The 19,674-nt window shown below is 39.0% G+C and overlaps 1 protein-coding gene across 3 annotated transcripts in view; it reads right to left on the minus strand.

The window, feature by feature from the left end:
* Window positions 1-19,674, minus strand: part of Pak5 (p21 (RAC1) activated kinase 5) — a 300,079-nt gene that overhangs the window by 195,822 nt on the left and 84,583 nt on the right. The window contains 1 exon segment of one of the 3 annotated variants that reach the window (NM_001434030.1): window positions 19,117-19,250. The gene's annotated coding sequence lies outside the window, so the exon portion shown is untranslated. 3 annotated transcript variants of the gene reach the window in all.

Below are 19,674 nucleotides of genomic sequence, written 5' to 3' on the forward strand. Positions count from 1 at the left end.
CTGCAAGGCAAACCTAAGTCAAATTGAAATTATTTAGAAATTATGAGGACATCTGTGGGTCTTAGAGAAAAGACTCTAACTTGGTAAGTAAACAAAAGATTTAATAATCCTTCCATCAGTCACCCTCATTCTAAGCTATATGACTTGTTCCACCCAACAGACAAGAGAGCAGCTTTCTACCCCAGGTCTAGAGAGATACATTGTTTTTTCTTCTTACACTCTTGCACTACTGTTTTCCCCTTGAGACCATGCCTGTTTTATCATGTTGGAAAATGAGAGACAAATGGAGCAAATGAAGATTATGCTAGTGTTCCCATCTAAGGTCAGCCTAAGTTAACCAAATGCCAGCCAAGAGCAGATAGATGAGTAAGCTCAGCCAAGTCAAGACAGCAAGAGCTGGCTACAAAAATCCACAACTTAATCAAGACCCAGGAGAAATAAATGCTTCCAACAAGAAGCCACTAAAGTTTTAACATTGTCATATAAGATCATTACAGCACCAGGAAATTGATGTGTTGCCCACGTGACTAAATGCTTGAAAATAAAATGTTCAATGCTGGTGGTTTCTGGGGCTCCATACAGTTCAGCCTTATTCAATTGAAGCACATAAAATCTTCCACATAGTGTATTGAAATCTTTTCCCTGCCACTTAGAACTTTGTGTCACTGACTATACTTCTAATTCCTGCCCCACAATTGACCGATAGATAGCTTTTTTTAAATTTTTGTTGTTGTTGTTGTTGTTGAAATGTCTTGGGCAATCATAATTGTCACATTAGTTTTGTCAACTTGGCACAATCTAGACTCACCTGAGAAGAGAGTCTCAACAAAATATCTCCTTCAGACTTCTGTGGGCATGTCTATGAGGCATTATCTTCATTGTATTAATGACATGGGAAAAATGGCCACTGTGGGTAGCACCATCCCATGGACTTGGAATCCTAAACTAGGAAAAAGAAGAATGACAGGGATGGAGAATGCACTCAGTGTGTATGCATCCACTCTTTCTCTCTTCTTGACTATGAATATGACTAGCTGTTTCAAGTTCCCGATACCTTGACTTTTGGACTATGCTCTTAAACTATGAGCTGAAATATATCCTATCTCTCATAAGTTACCTTTGTCAGGGTGCTTTGCCATAGCAGCTGGAAATAAAACTAAGACAGAAATTGGTACTGTTGTGATAAACCCCTAACTATGTGTTTCTCATGCCACTTGAATTGTTTTGTGGCTGGAATGTGGAAGTGTTAGGTATGTTGCCATGAAATACTATGTTTGAAGCAAAGCTTAATGGGCTGTTCTAGTGAAGGCTGTAAGAAAGGTACATGTAGAAGGGGCAGCTTATAAAGCTTCAGAGGGTAACAAGTACTCTATCACTAACTGGACTAAGGACAACTAGTGTGAAACTTTGGACAAGAATCTAACCACATTCTGCCTGTGTCCTGAGAGCTTGTGTGAGATTAACTTTGAAAAAGATGTTCTGATCTGTTTGGCTAGAGAAATTTCAAGGCAGGACAGTATTCATGGTGGTGCTGAAGTGGCAGCTGTAACTGGTAAAATGATCAGTCTTGTAGTAGAGACTGTGTCAATGTGAAAGTAGAGGGTGGTCTTAAGGGGAAGACCCCACCCATTAGAGGCAACATCTTGTGATTATCTAAATTTCTTTAAATGAGGAAGCCTAAGGGAAGGGGGTTCCCTGATCCTTGAAAGCAACTGCCTTGGGATGTATTTCCTTAGCATCAGCATTCAGAAGTAGATATAGCTGTGGTCCAAGGGAACTTGGCTACATCTCCAGTTAGCAAAGCTTTGTGGTTTTGAAAGTTCTGTCCATGTGGTACTGGATTTAAAGGCAAAGATGCAACACTGATGGGTTCATGGAGAGCATCTAAGACCAGTTACTGTGTAGCAAAGTTGGAATTCCTATAGAGAGATCCTGAGTGACCACTGCAATGGAGAAGTCAGAATATTGAAGATGCCAGGGTCATGGGGCACAGGTATGGAGTGGTCTTGCACTATGCAAGAAAAAGAAGCCAATCCCACTTAAGTTATCCCTATAGTACTTGTAGGAATTTGAGCATGTCTATCATAGTTAGCAATAAGATATTTAGATTAATTTCTTGGAGAAATGATCTAAATTCTTCACTCTACTGAATAATCCTGGCATGAGATGGGCAAATTGGTTAACGTCTCTTATCTTAAAAATTTTCACCTATCAATTGAGCATCAGTACAACATGAGGGTCTTCAGTGGCATAATACAGCAACTAGTTGAAACTTTAGGGGCTTGAAAAAATCCATTCTTAACCAATTCCTGTTAGTAACAGTAAATGGAATCTCAGTGATCAAGCAGAGAAAAAGACCCTCCCTCTTTTTTTCCTAAATTCAGGACTTTGCAAATCACTGACATTGACAAGTTGTTATGGTTCCTATATTTTTGTTTTCACTTTAAATCCTACCTTAGAAAAATGTAAAGAGAAGTTGGAGACCAGCAGTGGTACTACCACATGTACAACTTCTTAAAGCATAAAGCATGGAAAACCAAATAAAGTAATGTATTATCTGTTCTGCATGAGTCAAAGGCAGTCAGTGCCACACAGAGCTGACCTTCTTAGGAAAGATTCTACTAAGGATCCTCCCCCACCCACATGCTCCTGTGAATCTGTTCACAGCAAGGGAACCAGCAGACAGATGGCACAATAAATGTTAGGTGCCAAGTGTACACTATTTCTTTCATGGAAAAGCCAAACGAAAATGGAAGGAAAATCATCTTACTCTTATTATTGCCTCTATAGCAAAGGTTACCATTGAAACTCAGGCAGATTTCACTCACAAACAACAAAAGTGGTGCTATTCTATTAAGTCACTTTCATTCATCAGATAGAAGTAGATTTTAATTGCTCTTAATCTTGAGTGGTAAAGGCATCGAGATAACCCATAAATAAATTACACACATTGATGATGATCATTCTCCTAGATAAATTCTCAGAGAGAGAGGTCTTCAGTTTAAGCAAATAGATCAAGTTCTGCTCAAACAGAACACTATTCCCAAGGCGCTTGCTGTTACACAGGGTGTCTTTCATTACTGTTATTTGTTTTAGAATGCTGCTCTTTAAAACCTCTCTCTCTCTCTCTCTCTCTCTCTCTCTCTCTCTCTCTCACACACACACACACACACACACACACACACACACACACACACACACATGCATACACGCACATCATCTAGGTGGGTCTCTAAAACAAAATGGTACGTTTATGATTTATTTGTATACCTGGTTTCTGAATGCTATATCTTGAACATTATCTTAAGAAGGTATATCCTGGGGTGTAGTTACCATAATAAAACATTCTTCAAATGTAGAAAACTATGCATTTGTTGGAAAAGGAGAATTTACAGTGAGGCTCTCACTTAGTCACTCCTTGCTAGGATGCCCCAGTGGGAATTCTGGCCCTGCCAAAAACAGACTTCATTATAAACCCAGTGTTGAGATTCATCAACAGGAAGATGGCCTAGAACCTTCTTGTCTAAGTCTCTTAACACCTGGTATGCCTTGATTTTTTACATGCAATTAACCTGGAAATTATGTATTTATGGCATACATTCGGTTGGGGAGTTAACTTTAGCTAAGTAAGTGCTCTAATGTGTGTGACTGCTGAAGTATACAGATTCCAAAGCCATACATCTGGTTGATTTTGAGGTAGGGAAGCATAGGGCACAGCTTAGCAATCAACAACTCTCCTTGGCTTGGGCTACGCACACATCCCTCTACTAACAATGCACTTGGCAACCTGGGACACTCCGCTTATGTTGATCTCCTTATGTACTCTACTTCTGAACAATGGAGTAAGTTAGTCTCCTAGGCAACTCCTTGGTAATGCTCCCTGGTCATTTAAACACACTTGAGAACTGTGTCAAACCAGCCTATCTATCTTGTCTTTTAGACACATGAAAAGAAAGATTGTGACCTCTGAATGGACTTTTAAGGGTTTACAAAATTATGCTTATACATGTTTGGGTATGTATATGATTAAAATCAGATACATCGTGGGAATGGGGATACAAAATAAAAAATAAAAAGAAACATATACTATTGAAATCTGCCAATTAAAGTTGAGAAATACCCCAGAAGCAACAAAACTTCTTCCTGTTTTGGACTCCACAAAGAAAGGTATAGATGGAAATCTGGAGCCTGAACATGGAATTCTTAACTCAACTTGCCCACTGTCACTCTCGATAGCATATTTGATCTGATCTGCACTGTCCCTTTGTTTTGGAATAAAACCTCCTTGCTAATTTGTGATCTGTGTGCTCCTTTGCTTTAATTCTTTGAGTATGACAAGGGGAGCCTGGAAACACCTAGATTAGATACCAACTTCTAGTAACAATTTCATTGGAACCAACTCCAGTTACACTTGTAGATAATGCTGGGTGGTTCTTCCTAAACCAAAATGTGCTCAAGTACAAAAGAATGGAGTTTTAAGGAAGCACCTTAGAGGTTCCAGGATACCTCAGGGTTGGAGTCTGGATGCTCTGACTGGCTTATTAGGATTTCTTGTTGGTTAAGGTCCTTGGGGAGCCCCAATATTCTCCATAAATATTTTTAAATAAGTGAAAACATAAAAGAAAATTTCTTTCCCTTTTCCCTCTTCCTAAGTGGAATTCAGGCATCCTCACTTGGGACCTTCAGCTTGTTGACTTTTTTGAGTTCTGTGGAGTTCTGTATGTTGGATATTCTGTACTATTTTTGTGGCTAATATCCACTTATTAGTGAGAACATACCATGCATTCCCTTTGGTGTCTGAGTTACCTCACTCAGGGAAAGGGGATGGGGGTGGGGAAGAGGGGAACATGGAGGAAATGGTCTGAAGCAGAAAGAATGGAAACAGGCAACTTCCAGAAGAAGGAAAATACCAGAAACCTGGGAAGTGAGAGACTCTCAGGACTCAAAGGGGGTTGGGGAGATAGATTAAAGAGCCTACAGTGGGGTAGAGGGAACTTTTTGAATCTACCTCCAGCACAAAGGCATCAAGTGAGGGGTGGGGTCAGCCAACACTCTGACCCATAATTCTTCCTGTCTGAAAAAATGCAGGGATAGAAAGGGAGAAGAGCCTGAGGAAAAGAAGGTCCAGCGACAAGCCCAAAGTGGGACCCAGCTCAAGGGGAGGCCCCAAGACCTGACACGGTTACTGAAGCCATGGAGGGACCTACCATGACTGCCCTCCAAAAGACTCAACAAACAGCTGAAAAAATCAGATGCAAATATGTGCACCCAACCAATGAACAGAAGTTGCTGACCCCTCTGGCTGAATTAGGGAAAAGCTGGAGGAAGCTAAGGAGGAAGGCAAACCTGTAAGAGGACCAGCAGTCTCTATTAACATGGACCCCTAAGATCTCTTAGACACTGGATCACCAACCAGGCAGCATACACCAGCTGAGATGAGGCCTCCAACATATATATAGCGGAGGACTCCTGGGTTTAGGTTCAGTCAGAGAAGATGCACCTAATCCTCAAGAGACTGGAAGCCCCAGGAAGTTTAGAGGTCTGGTGAGGTGGGTGGGGTGGGGACATCCTTGTGAAACTGGGGAGACTGGGGTGGGGGGAGGTATGGGATGTGAAACCCTCAGGGTGTGGACCAGGAGGGGAATAAAATCTGGAGTGTAAAAATAAATAAATAAATAAATAAATAAATAAATAAATAAATAAATAAAATTTACAAAAGTAAATTTACAATAGTTCTCAGAATAGCATTGCTATATCATTTATGACCATCAATAAATCTATAGTTCTTAGGTCCTTGGTATGCAATGGGTACTGATGAATTTAACAGTGAAAAACTGGGTAAATAAGAAAAAAAAACCAATTGATTATTTAATAAGAAAAGCAACGTAATAGAATATAAGAAGAGTTCTAAAAAAAAGAAAAAAGAAAATTTCATGATGTTTGTGTCAAGCAGAAACAAGGATGGCCAAATTCTTCTTCTGCGCACCTGTGAATGTTACATTGTATGTCAAAGACTTTGTATGTTAAAATAAAAACCTGGACTCAGGAGGATTAACCTGTATTATCCAGGTATGCACATGAATTCTTTGAAAGAGACAGAGTGAGATACGTAATTAAAATTTTGAGGATGGTATCCTAGATTACTGAGTTATGACCATAAGCTAATGCTGGAAGAGGGAAGGGACAAATCTCTCAGTGAGGCTTTGAATCAAGTGGCTCCTGGTTATAACTTAATTTCATCCCACTAATACCAGCTTCAGACTTTTGGCTTTCTGGGTATGAAAAGAAACTAGTGTTTGAAATCATCAACAATGAAGTAAGTGGTCATAGAAACCACAGCAATTCAAAATGTGTAGGTGCTTTAAGGTCCCTTTAAATGGAAACAACAGCCCAAGAAAGCAACGTGTCTTCCAGAACAAGTACCCTCAGCCTTTAATAGCATATTCAACAGGCAAACTAGCTTGTGCTCCTCATGTTTTAGCAAGATTATTTCAACTGGCATCATGTGTAAAGAGCAATGTGCCAGATACATATAATAGGTGAATAGATAAGATACTAAGAAGGAACGAGTCTGGAATAAAACATTATAACTGGGGGACTCAACACAGAAATTGAGGATTGAGAAGCCAGGCCAAACACATCATGTATGGGTCTCTTTGGTGAAAGGCAATATCACAGGAGAAATCCCTCACATGTATGAAGCGTAGAATCATCACTTTCTCTGAAAGGTTATGTCTGCTCTAGGTCATCTGTAGTGTGGTGGGACTTCTGCATGTCTTATCTTGCTTTTTCTGGAATGATTGGTATCTCATAGTGCTTAGAGTAAGCTCATGCTTTGTTTTCCTGTTACAGTTGAAAGTTTGGTTTCTATGCTGTTACGTGTGAGACCTCTTGGGGAATGAGCGTTCAGTTTCCCTCCAGATGAGCTGTGTAGGAACTTTCAACAGCAGGTAAACATGGTTGAAAGAAGCATCAGTCCTTGTCTCTTCCCAAGCCAGGTTTTCAGAGTATTTTTCTTTAGTCCTCAATTTCAACTGAAGGAACTTCTAAGCAAAAGTGAGAAGCCCATACATTACAAAGCCAATGATGAGACATAATTATTTACATGATATTTGGCTTATTCATTCCATGTCTTCTCTCAATTTTAGCACTTAATTGAAAGCTGTTGGTACCAAGTTATTTGTTATTAAATTGCTATCATTTTGTCAAGGGCACCAGCTGATACATTTGTCTTCGTATGCCATTTTTAACTCAGAATGATGACACATCAAAAGTGACACTTACTTTTAACATATGGAGTTCATCTGATATACCATTGTTAGAGGATGGACCACAGTGTTGGTGACTCAGCTTCTGTGGAAGACTTCCCCAAGGAGGAAACACTCTCTAACAGCTGTTCAACTCAGCAAATGCTAGATGGTCAATTTAATATTCATAGCTCTTGGCTAAAGTGTTACAAAACGAGCAATCTAATTTGTCACTGCAGTTATGCAGTGTTCTGAATACACTGTGTTGTCTTTAGCCATAGATCCACTGAGCCGTCTTGTTGGTCCAAGAAAACTCTTTTATACCTAGACTAGTACAATTTTTGTTTATGGAGAAAAAGGGTGCTCAATTAGAATACATCTTAACTTGAAAGTTTGGGTTGAATCGAATGTTAATGTGAGGTCATAGTCTGTCATTCCTTAGGTGGAGCAATCATTTGCTTCTTACTGTTCACATATTCATTAGCCACTAGATTATGGCTGCCATTTTGGTACACTCTAGACATCTCTCTGCTGAGTGGAAGAGTTCTGAAGGTCCGAGGACCATATTTTGTATAGCACTGCCCTATACCGCAACTCCCATCTTCTTCAGAACTTTCATCTCCTTAAAGAAACTACCCAAGCCTGTCTCCGGTCTAACTCTCCAGTTCTTACTTGGCTCCTGGAAGTTTAGCGGTAATTTTTAATTTTTAATTTACAAATTCTTCCTTTATTACATAAACCAGCAGTAATACTACTACTAAGTTCAACTGACTGTGGATCTCTACATTGTTCCCTGTGATTAACAGTCATTTCCAGGCACTGCTGTTGTGCAGTTCCCCATGTGAGTGTCCTCGCTGGTACCCGCATTCCATTTCTTACTCAGCTGGTAACCTGCTCTAGGTGCCAGGCTCCAGAGGAAACAGGCTCAGCACTCTAATAAATTCTACTATACCAGAGGCAGCATGGCTCTGAAGATCTACTAAAGATCTACAGTGTCCTGGCCTATCAACACACAGCTTTACCAAATACGTTCAGTAGTTGGTTTTGAGTTATATAGATAATTGATCTTGATCACATTGTCATTTATCAGTTACCACTTAGTCTTTCTACCACAAAGAAAATTATTCTAAGTTATAGATGTAAGTGCTTGCCTCCCTGGCATCAGAAAATACATCACGAATAGGAGAAGACTAAAAAGAAGTATTTTTGAAGACACTAAGTCTATTTAACTTTTTTGAACAGAGTGCAACATGGGAATAACTAAATCAATTATAATTTTAATTTGTGATCTAAAGATATTAAAACAGGTGTTTGGAAATCAACATAATGAGAATTATGATTCCCGATAAAGAAACATCTTAATGTTTGGGTGACATTGGGCAACATACTCATAGAGGTTGTGTGTATCTGAAGAACTATAATTAGCTATTTAGGACACGTAGAAAATGCTTTGCATATTCCATTGGAGTGAGTTAGATATGGGTTCTAATGCATAAACAAAATTAATGACCTTGCTTTTGGAAAAGATTAAATTTTTGGAAAAAAAGAGCGGAATTACAATGTTTTCTAAAAACTATTCAAGGAAGAACAAAGGAGTGAAGAAGCAGCAGATACATTTTGTCTAGAACCTTCCACAGTCTGCCCAGTGAGAACACAGGCCTGCTGACATAGACCACTCCAGCATGCATTACAGTCAGCATGTGTCCCCATGCCTATTGGCCTTTGGTCCTATGTGTCATTGCTTCTGGAAATAAAATGGATTCTTTCCTCTTTCAGTCTGCATATTGTAGTGTAGGGTTGGTCTACCTCATTATCCATGCCCAGGCCACATGCCTGTGTCCTAGCTGCAAAGAATATTGAGAAATTCAAATGTGGTTCTATTTTCAAGGTGGGTTATGGGATGGATTGGGCAGCATAGTTCTATAAAGATCCCAAAGGTGGAAGTTTTGCTGGCTATAAAAGAAAATTCCGATATTTGGAAGGCTCCAAAAGCTACAACTGTACATTGCAATGTGCTTCCAAATGATTCGCTCTCAGAGGTGGTATGAATAATTGCTAACACAGATATCCACATCATTACTAATGTATGGATGGTCTGCAAAGGTTGTCCAGGATCTTCCAAATGCCAGCTGTCTCGGGTTTGAAAGGTAGTTCTCAAATGACTCAAAACATTTGAGCACAAACACATATTTCAATGCCCATCCACGCAGGGAGAAGCTTTGCAATATCCTGCTGCCTCCCTGGGTTCTCGCCCTTGCAGGGTATTTCCCAAGGCCACATCCTAATTAACAATCCCAAGGCTTCTAGAATGCAGCTGCCCTCACGAGGGCTGCTTTCTTTATTAACTTGTCACCTTCTCTCATCTCTTCTGATTAACAGCCGATAAAAGGAAATCAAAAACACCTGATGCCCATTTTTGGTGATGGAGAAATTTTATTTCTCTCTGAGGCATGAGTAAAATTTACTTTTCCTGAGCTCTCATCTATTTGTTTGGAAAGTATAGATAGCCCAGAACACTGGCCTTCATCTGGTCAAGACCTCTTTCTGACTCTGGTAACTTGTATTAATTCAGCAAAATACTGGTACACTTACTTTGTAAACATTATCACTATTTATGAAGTATATGCATTCACTTTTAATTCCCTGGATCTTTCCAAGGCCTGGCTGTGAACTCAGAGAGCCTCTGCCTACTGAGTGCTGGGATTAAAGGTGTTCACTGCCACAACTGGTTCTGAGCTTTTTTAAATTCCTTTTTCCTAATGGGAAGCTTTTCTTGATAGGATCTTAACGTGAGGTCACCACTCTTTCATTCCAATTAACATCTGGATTTTCTCTGATATGTTATCTCCTTGAACACAGGATTTATCTCCATTCCACTTTCTGGTAACCCTTTTCTCCTTGAACTGTACACTTTGTATTTTTCCTTACTCAGCAAAAAAAATTCAAAAATTATTGTATGTCTTCTTACAGCTTTCCCCCAGGCTTCCCCTTTGTTGAAGAATCTTGATTATATTAAGAACCTAAAAATGCCATACCAATTTTTCCAACACCTATTGTACAGAGAACATAGAGAATATATAATCGAATGAGGTCATGTTCTATCCCTACTAGCCGTAGGTGATGGTTTGTATATACTCGGCCCAGGGAGTGGCACAATTAGAAGGTATGACCCTATTGGAATACGTGAGTCACTGTAGTTGTGGGCTTTAAGACCCTCATCCTAGGTGCCTGGAAGTCAGTCTTCCACTAGCAGCCTCCAGATGAAGATGTAGAACTCTCAGCTCCTCCTGCACCATGCCTGCCTGTATGCTGCCATGGTTTCTGCCATGATGATAATGGACTAAACCTCTGAAACTGTAAGCCAGCCACAATGAAATGTTTACCTTTGTTAGAGTTGCTGTGGTCATGGTGTCTATTCACCATGATGGAAACCGCAAGACAATGGGATAAACTAAATTTAAATATTTATTTTATTTCTAACTATATCCATGTGCATGCATATATGTTTTGCATCTTGTGCTCACACACAGAGACACGAGTGCAAGTGACTGCAAAAAGCCAGAAGAAGATGTCATATTCCCTGGAGCTGGAGTTACAAGTGGCTGTGAGCCCCCTAACATGGCTTCTAGGAGTAGACACAGGTCCTCTAGAAGAGCAGCGCTTCTCTTAATCGCTAAACCATCTCTTCAGCTTCTATAAACAAATTTTAACATTTTTGATATCCAGAGAATCAATGCCAGGGGTAATAAAACTTGAGACCATCATGATAAAAAAGAACTTGTTTTATGATGACTAGTGTTTTATGTTTTCTTTCATATGTGGGATAGGGTGAAGGGCACGGCAGTACAGGGGAGACAGTCAAACATGACAAAGTGGAGAAATAATAAAGGTGCATGAAACCACAGTGCACTGCTTTGTATAATTAATTATAAAGTATCCAAAATTTAAAAGAAAAACTAGAAGAGAAGTTATTTTCCAGCTGATAGAAAGAATTCACACTAATCATTCATTCATTGAAGAACAGTTAGGTCTATCAATCTTGTTTATCTTCTTAAAGAACCAGCTCTTAGACTTGTAGATTCCTTGTATCTTTCTTTTTGTTTCTATAGATGCAGAAAAAGTCTTTGGCAAAAATCCAACATGCCTTCATGGTAAGCATCCTAGGAAATAGGAATGGAGGAAATATCCCTCAATATAATAAAGGCTATATATGCCAATACCATAGCTGACATTAAGGAGAAAGTCCCAAAAGCAATCCTATTTAAAAGCAGGAATGAGATAGGGCCATTCACTCTCCACAGTTCTTTTCAGTGGAGTGCTTGAAGTACTGAGAAGAATGCTAACACAAGAGAAGAAATGCAAATAGAAAAGGAAGAAGTTCTCTCTATTTCTAAATGTTATAATATTATACATGAGCAATCCACAAGGAAATATCTACAAATAATAAATTTCAGCAAAGACAAAGTATATAAAACCAACTTACAAAAACCAGCCTTTCCATATACGAACAGCAAAGAAACTGAAGGCATTTTTACCATGTCCTCAAAAATTAAATAAAATATCTAGTAATATCCTCCAAGGTTGTAAAAGCTCCCTCTGCAATGAAAACTTTAAATCTCTGAAATAGACAGATTGAGAAAGACATTAAATGAGGAAAAGATCATCTCCCAGCAAATGGACTGGTATAATTAATATTGTGAAAACAGCCATCCCATAAAAACGTTTTAAGGATTTAATGTAACCTCAATCAAAATCCATATCTTAAACTGACCTTATCAGATGTTAACACAGATATTCAAAAGGAAATGCTATCTCTTCAAGTATAATATCATGATTCCAACAGCCAAATAAAAGGCACATGCCTAGTAAAGGCAATTATTATGCAACACATCGTTCTATTTATCATACTCAGCCAGTTAAGCCCTACCAGAAGGATCTTCCTGGAATAATAGATAACTCCAAGTAATATCATACATAAGCATTCAGCTGAAGTAAAGTCACCCCAAGTGCCATTGCTTTAAGTTAATATTGTTTTTGTGTCTCAAGTCTCAGAAGATAATTATACTTAGAAAATATCAAGCCCTTAAATTATTAAGTGCTTTCCCCATATTGTCAATGAATAGACATCTCAATTAATAGAAACATCATAGCCTTGTTCACATTAGTAACTAAAATAAATACTTCATGGAGTCCAGCTGAAGACATGGAAATGTAGTTTCAGACCTGCCCTTCTGGCAGCAGCTGTTTAAATGTCTTTAAAGTTTATGCCTAAAAGATTTTGCAAACAATGGTTCAGCCGATTGGGAAAGAATGTAAACTGTGCCCATACCACTCATAAGGCAAACAGGGATGCATGTTAGTCAGTGAACACAAGACTGCTGATCAGACGTAGAGCAACTCATTTTGCAGTATAGGGAAGCATCTAGAATATTAGTTCAAAGAAAGAAATTTAACATCAAAGTTCTGCATAATTAAAAGAATAAGGTGACAAACATTTCAACAGGTAAGATAGACTCTTTAAAATAATTTTAAGGTTTATTTTATTTTTAATTATGTATATATGAGTGCATTTATGGTTATGTCCATATGTTAATGCAGGTGCCCACAGACGCCAGAAGAGGGTGTTGGATCCTCTGGAGCTACCAAGTCATTGTGAGCCACTGAACATAGATTCTGGGAGACAAAGTTGGGTCCTGTGGGAGAATAGTAGGAGTTCTTAATTACTAAACCATCTCTCCAGCCCAGGAATACTCTTTAAAAGCCTGATCTCTACCAATAAAGCTCTCAAGTCACATATAGAAACAGTAGGGATGAATTTGCAAAGACAATCAAAGTGTTAATTTTCCACATATAGTCAACATAATTGTGTAAAGTAAGCTTCAAAAAGCATTTCTTTCTCTTTTTTTAATTTAAAAAAATTATTTATTTTAAGTATCTGAGTACAGTAGGACATCAGACCTCATGACAGATGGTTGTGAGCCACCATGTGGTTGCTGGGAATTAAACTCAGAACCTCTGGAAGAACAGTCATTGCTCATATACACTGAGCCATCTCAAATAGCATTTTGTAAGCTTGGTATCTTAAGGAATCAGAGGGGTTGAGCATAGAGATTCATGACTATAATCCTGGTATGAGGTGGATTGCCGTAAGTTAAGAGGAAGCCTGTGTTGTGTAGTAAGATTCTGTCTAAAATCAAAACTAAAGTCAAGGGGTTGGGAGGATGCTTCAGAGCTTCCGCCTCACAGTCAGAATGACTAAAATAAAACCTCAGGTGATAGCAGATGCTAGTGAGGATGTGGGATTGCAATCTGGTACAAGCACTCAGGAAATTAATTGGAGGTTCCTCAAAAAATTGGATATAGTACTACCTGAGGACCCAGCTATACCACTCCTGGGCATATACCCAAGTGATGCTCCAACATATAACAAGAACAAAGGCTCCTCTATGTTCATAGCAGCCTTATTTATAATAGCCAGAAGCTGGAAAGAACCCAGATGCCCTTCAACAGAGGAATGGGTACAGAAATTGTGGTACATCTACACAATGGAGTACTACTTAGCTATCAAAACAATGACTTCATGACATTCGTAGGCAAATGGATGAAACTAGAAAATATCATCCTGAGTGAGGTAGCCCAATCACAAAAAAAAACACACACATGGTATCCATTGTAAGTGGATATTAGCTCAAAAGCTCACATTACCCAACATACAATCCACAGGCCACATGAAGCTCAAGATGAAGGATGACCAAAGTGAGGATGCTTCAGTCTCTCTTAGACTGGCGAGACAGATCAGCTGGTAAAGGCACTTGCTTGGTAAGGCCAGCAAACCTGGCATCAATCCTCTAAATCCACATGAAGGAGAGAACCAAGTTTACAAAATTATTCTCTGCCATTCCCATGTGTATTAGTATGTATATTAGCGTGCATGCATGTGCACATGAGCAAGCACACACACACACACACACACACACACACACAAAAGAGAAAATCCATACTCTTCCTAAACTGAGTTCTTCCTATATAACTTGCCTTCTTGGGGAGGGGGGACTTCCAATAACTGCTTCCACAGGAAACTACTTCTTTTAGAATCTTCTAGTTGTCAGCTGCCTGTAGAGCCCAAATTAAGACAGTAAGGAAGAAAAACCCACCTACTAGCCATGTGTTGTAATTTGTCAGGATGTGCCATTTTAGGTCTTCATACACCTAGTGACTTCTTAAGGCTGAAACACTGCAATATTCCAGGTCTGCTGCTTTGTTATATCAAAGACAGGTTGAAAATAAAGTGTGAATGTAGAAGGAAAATACAAAATTAAAATACCATCAAATCTCACATAGCACCTCCTCACCAGATATCTTACTGGAATAAATTCATCTCAGTCTTTGAGAAAGTTTTATGCTTCTTCCATATTTTAAAATTATTCTGAGTTTTTTAAAGAAAATTCAAAGATTCTGCAATTTAAGAAGAGCTGTTACCCCTCAACATGAGTTAGAAACTTCATAAACTGACCTGAATTCAAGATATGTGTGTATGTGTGTGTGTGTGCGTGTGCCTGTGCATGTATGGGTATGTGCACGCACGCACACACACACACACACACACACACACACACACACACACACACACACCAGTGGAGCAAGCTTTCCAAATTTGGGGTCTAGAGCATTTAATCTATAGTCTCACCAACCTCCCCTCTGCTCCAAGTAAATTCTTTCCTCTTTATTCCAAATACATTGATGGCAATAACAGAATAAGTTTCCCAGATAAAACATACCTGCTCATTGGTATCATATAGTAATCATTGTTACAGTGCTTCATTACCATATAATAAGCCATCATCCTTGCCCTTAATACTTTAGGCCCATGGTGACAAAAAACTATCTAACATCGACTCTGGTAGATGCTATACTAAATATGGGTGGTTGTTGCTCTTGGTAAATAAAAGGATTCTCTGCAGGATACATTTCCTCATAAAGTTACATTGTTGTCCCTGATGCTACTTCATAGCCTTTTTTAGATTGCACTCTCTTCTATTCTCTCACAAGAGCAAATATATACAAATTACTAGTAATTATCTAGTTATTCTGTTGCCCAAGTTCAGTTCTAAGGTAATAATCAGCAGAGAAAGCTTTAGCATCACAGTCAGGTTTAGGCCTTCAGTCTACTTTGTAAAAAGGAGCAAGTCTCCTATTGTTTCAGCCACAACTCTGTCCCTTGAGAATCTACACAAGAATGTTGTTCCTGACAACTCTTACTGAGCGAATAAATAAATATCTAAGTTGAAAATAAATTTGGAAATTTGAATATAGAAGTGTTCACTGAGCACTGTGCCTTAATAAGACAACAGGGCCATCCAGAGGATGGAATGAATGAATGAATGAATGAATGAATGAGTGAGTGATACAGGATTCTGTAGAATCTAGACCTAACTTTATTTTCCTAGATCTTTTCACTGCTAAATGTCTGGTAATGGTGGCACATCTTAGGAGAATGACTTCAGAGTACAATGAAATTGCAATAATCTGCTTGTTAGGTGATGTCTTACAGATAGGTGTTCGTTCTCACAATTGCATTTGGAAAATAGCTTTCAACTGGCAGGGTGAACAGCTCTCACAATTGTCTTTGCAGAATGTTCAGTTAGGTGTGATCGTTGCCTCACTTCCATTAGAAAGCTGAGGTTGTTTGTTTCACCGAATTAAGCAGGGAATCTTAAGATGAGGTGATTACGTGGGAGTCATGTATTGCTTTCTCTCCTAGGTTTCAAGGTGCAGATGAGGCCAATGAACTTTGCTTTGTGTCATCCTGCTCCGTAGAACATGATACTTTCAAAAATGTAAGAATGGATGATATCCTTTGTACATGTTTCAAAAAGAGTTATCCTGCATATATGAACCGGTATTATGATAAGCAATACCATTAGAATTAGTGTATTGCTAACCACAGCTGTGGAATAGCTCTCTTTGGGAGCGGATAACATTGCGAGTTATGGGAATTTCGGTCTTGGTGAGAGAATGTTTATAAGACTCTGAGGAATTATTTAAAGTTATATATATAAAGCTCCACTTGGGATATCTCATCTCCTGAATTCATCTTCTCCTTTTAATATATACCTATGAAATATTTAGTCAAATAAAACCTTTAGGGCTCAGTACACTGATTCACATTTTACTCATCTGATACCCTGCTGGCAGGTACTCCTGACCTCCTGGGGCTTCAGGTACTGGGTGGTGTAGAGAAAATGCAGAATTATTTGTATTTAAGTTCCTCTTGAATTCTATCATCTATGCCCTCATTATTTGTGGGACATGTGTTGAAAGCATTTAAATATTTATAATTAAGTCAAACACAGTCTATGTGGTTTTATTGAGTCAATTGGGCTGCCACGCTTTTAGAGCTATGACTCGTGCTACTTGGAAAGGTGTCCAGGGGCAGAATGGAAGAAGGGGAGTGGGTAGAAGGAAAATCTTAAAATGTTCATCCAAACTTTTAGTGGTATGAAAACATGATGAAGCATCTTAAAATTTTATCATTTTTTTTTCAAGTTCTTCATAAGGAGATCCAGGGTGGAGGCTTGAATGATTAGTTTGATCAATAATCTATCTGAGAACAATGAAACACCAACCGTTCCTGTTTTCATCTTAGGCAAAGCTACCCCATACTGATCTACGATGTTCTCATTAAGATAGTAACTTTTATAAAAGGCAAGATAGGTGCCCGTGGTTCTACAAACCCATCCACTGGCTTCTAACAGAAAAGCCAGACATGATGGAGCAGTTACCAGTAGAGAAGTTCAGGTGTTTGATTGCTTAGGGGAAATGCACATCCATCTGACTGTACTCTCTTTGTGAATGAAGTTCACTTTGTCAGTTTACTCCACACCGAGACTCTCATCACAAAATTACTGGGTCTGTTCTAGAAAGACAACTCAACCATTTTATCCCACAGATTATACAACTATCTCCTTCAGCAGTCCAGGCACATAAAGTATCACTGGTGACATTTCAGAATTATTCAACAATCCCCTCACTCATGATTTTGGCTACTACACCCAGAGTAATCTAAGCTAATAATGGGGAGAGCCTTTTTTCCCTTCATTCTTCTTCATTATTTATCATAGATACATTAAAAAAACAAATAACCTATTTTTCATAGAAACAATCTAAAAACAAATAATCTATATATTAAAAATCTACAACCAGTGACTATAGAGTTGGCCCAATGAATAAAGTGTTTGATGTATAAACTTATTACTGGGGCTTATGTTCTTAACATCCATGCAAAACTGTGTGGGCATGGATGCCTTCTAGAAATCCTGGCACAAGAAGACATAGACTTAGGAGCCCATGAGCAAGCTTGACTAGCCAAATCAGTAAGTTCTGGGTCCAATAAAAGACTTTTTGCTGATGTCAAGAAGTGCAGGCTGACAGGAGCCTGATATAGCCATCTCCTGAGAGGCTGTGCCAGAGCCTGACAAATACAGAGGTGAATGTTTGCAGCCAACTATTGAACTGAGAATGGGGTCCTCATTGGAAAAGTTAGAGAAAGGATTGAAGGAGCTGAAGGGGTTTGAAACCCCATAAGAACAACAATGCCAACCAACCAGAGCTCCCAGGAACTAAACCACCATCCAAAGAATATACATGGACAGACCCATGGTTCCAGCTGCATATGTAGCAGAGCATGGCCTTGTTGGGCACCATTGGGTGGAGAAGTCCTTGGTCCTGCCAAGGCGCAATGCCCCGGTATAGGGGAATGTCAGGATGGGGAGGAGAGAAGGGGAGGGTAGGTGAGGAAACACCCTCATAGAAGAAAGGGGAGGGGATGGGATAGGGGCTTATGGACGAGAAACCGGATAACATTTGAAATGTAAATAAAAAATCCAATAAAAAGATAAAGTGAATGGCACCCCCCCAAAAAAAATAAAAAACAAGAGAGACATTGAAAAGAGAATAATCAAGGAACTCCAATGCAAACATCAGGCCTCCATATCCTTTTGTTCACACATGCACCCCATACACACATGTCCACACATAGACAAACACGTCCAAATACAAAACACACACACACACACACACACACACACACACACACACACACCAATAATATAGACACAAACTGAAAAACAGATATAAAAATAACATTTCAACATCACAGATCATCAGAGAAATGCAAGTGACAAGCCCCACAGTTTTGTGTTCTTGCTGTAGTTCCAGTCATCTAGGAGGCTGAAGTAGGAAAATATGTGAGCACATGAATTCAAGAGCAACCTGGAAATCATAACAAGATCATCAACCCTTCCAATCCTGCTAGAAAATGATTATGATGAAGTATTACTTTATGTGCTGAGAAGGATGTAAGAGAAAGGAGCCTTTGGATAACGTTGAAAGAATGTAAATTGTTTCAGCTATCCTAGGAAACAGTCTGGAGGCTCTTTTAAAAAATTAAAAATACAACCACCATATGGTCTAACACTCCGGCCTCTAACTATTTATCCAACGGAATTTAAATCAGGACCTCAAAGCAATGTCTGTTCTCCTGTATCCTCCACAGCATTGTCCCCATTATATGGAAACAACCTAAGTGCCTATTGGTGCTTGAGGAGATAAAGAAAACACAATGTACACTTAACAACAGACTTTTAGTTGGCTTTTTGGTAAGTGAAATAAGCCCAACAGAACACGAAATGCTGTATGATCTCCCTTCCTTGCAGAGTTCTTGAACTCACAGAAGCAGAGTAGAATTTTGGCTTTCAGAGTTTTCAAGAGGGGAGATGAGAGGCATAGTTTGCGAAGAAATTTCTCCTAGCGGGGTTCATTAATTGAATTGCTCCCCACAAGGTAGTAGTAGAGACTTCTGGGTACTTACACGGCAAGGTGGAACTAGAGAAAGAATGTTCTTTGTATTAACCCTGGTAGTTTGTCCTGCTTAGATCTGTGCCATAATGGTGTGAACAGCAACCGTCTGCTGCTACTGTTACCATGATGTTCTTGTTCAAGTTCCTGGGACGAAAAGCAAACAAACAAACAAACCCAAGAACACATGAGGCAAGGCTTCCAAAATAAATCTTTTCCCTTAAGTTGATGTGTTAGAGTAACACAGAACTAGTTAGTACAGGAGGAGATGGTGATAGGGATCCTCGCCAGGCTATGGAACCTACAGCCAACAGTACTGTGTCACATTATTAGAGAGAGTTGCTGAAAGTACATCTTATGGTAATCATTCTTTGCACGTAACATAGTAGAGTTGGGGCAGCGGAAAATTTACAAGGTAATGGAAGTGCCTATGAATGGCCTTGCTGGTAGTGAGCGTTTTGGAAGACATAGCCTTATCTGTGTTGAGTTTCATAAATCTTATATGCAGTTTTTCTGCCCTAATTATAGTTCAGAAAATTAATTGAAAAATATATCCTATGTTGAAATAAAA

The sequence above is a fragment of the Rattus norvegicus genome, chromosome 3, assembly GCF_021556685.1.
Source record: "Rattus norvegicus strain SHRSP/BbbUtx chromosome 3, alternate assembly SHRSP_T2T, whole genome shotgun sequence".
NCBI lineage: Eukaryota > Metazoa > Chordata > Mammalia > Rodentia > Muridae > Rattus > Rattus norvegicus.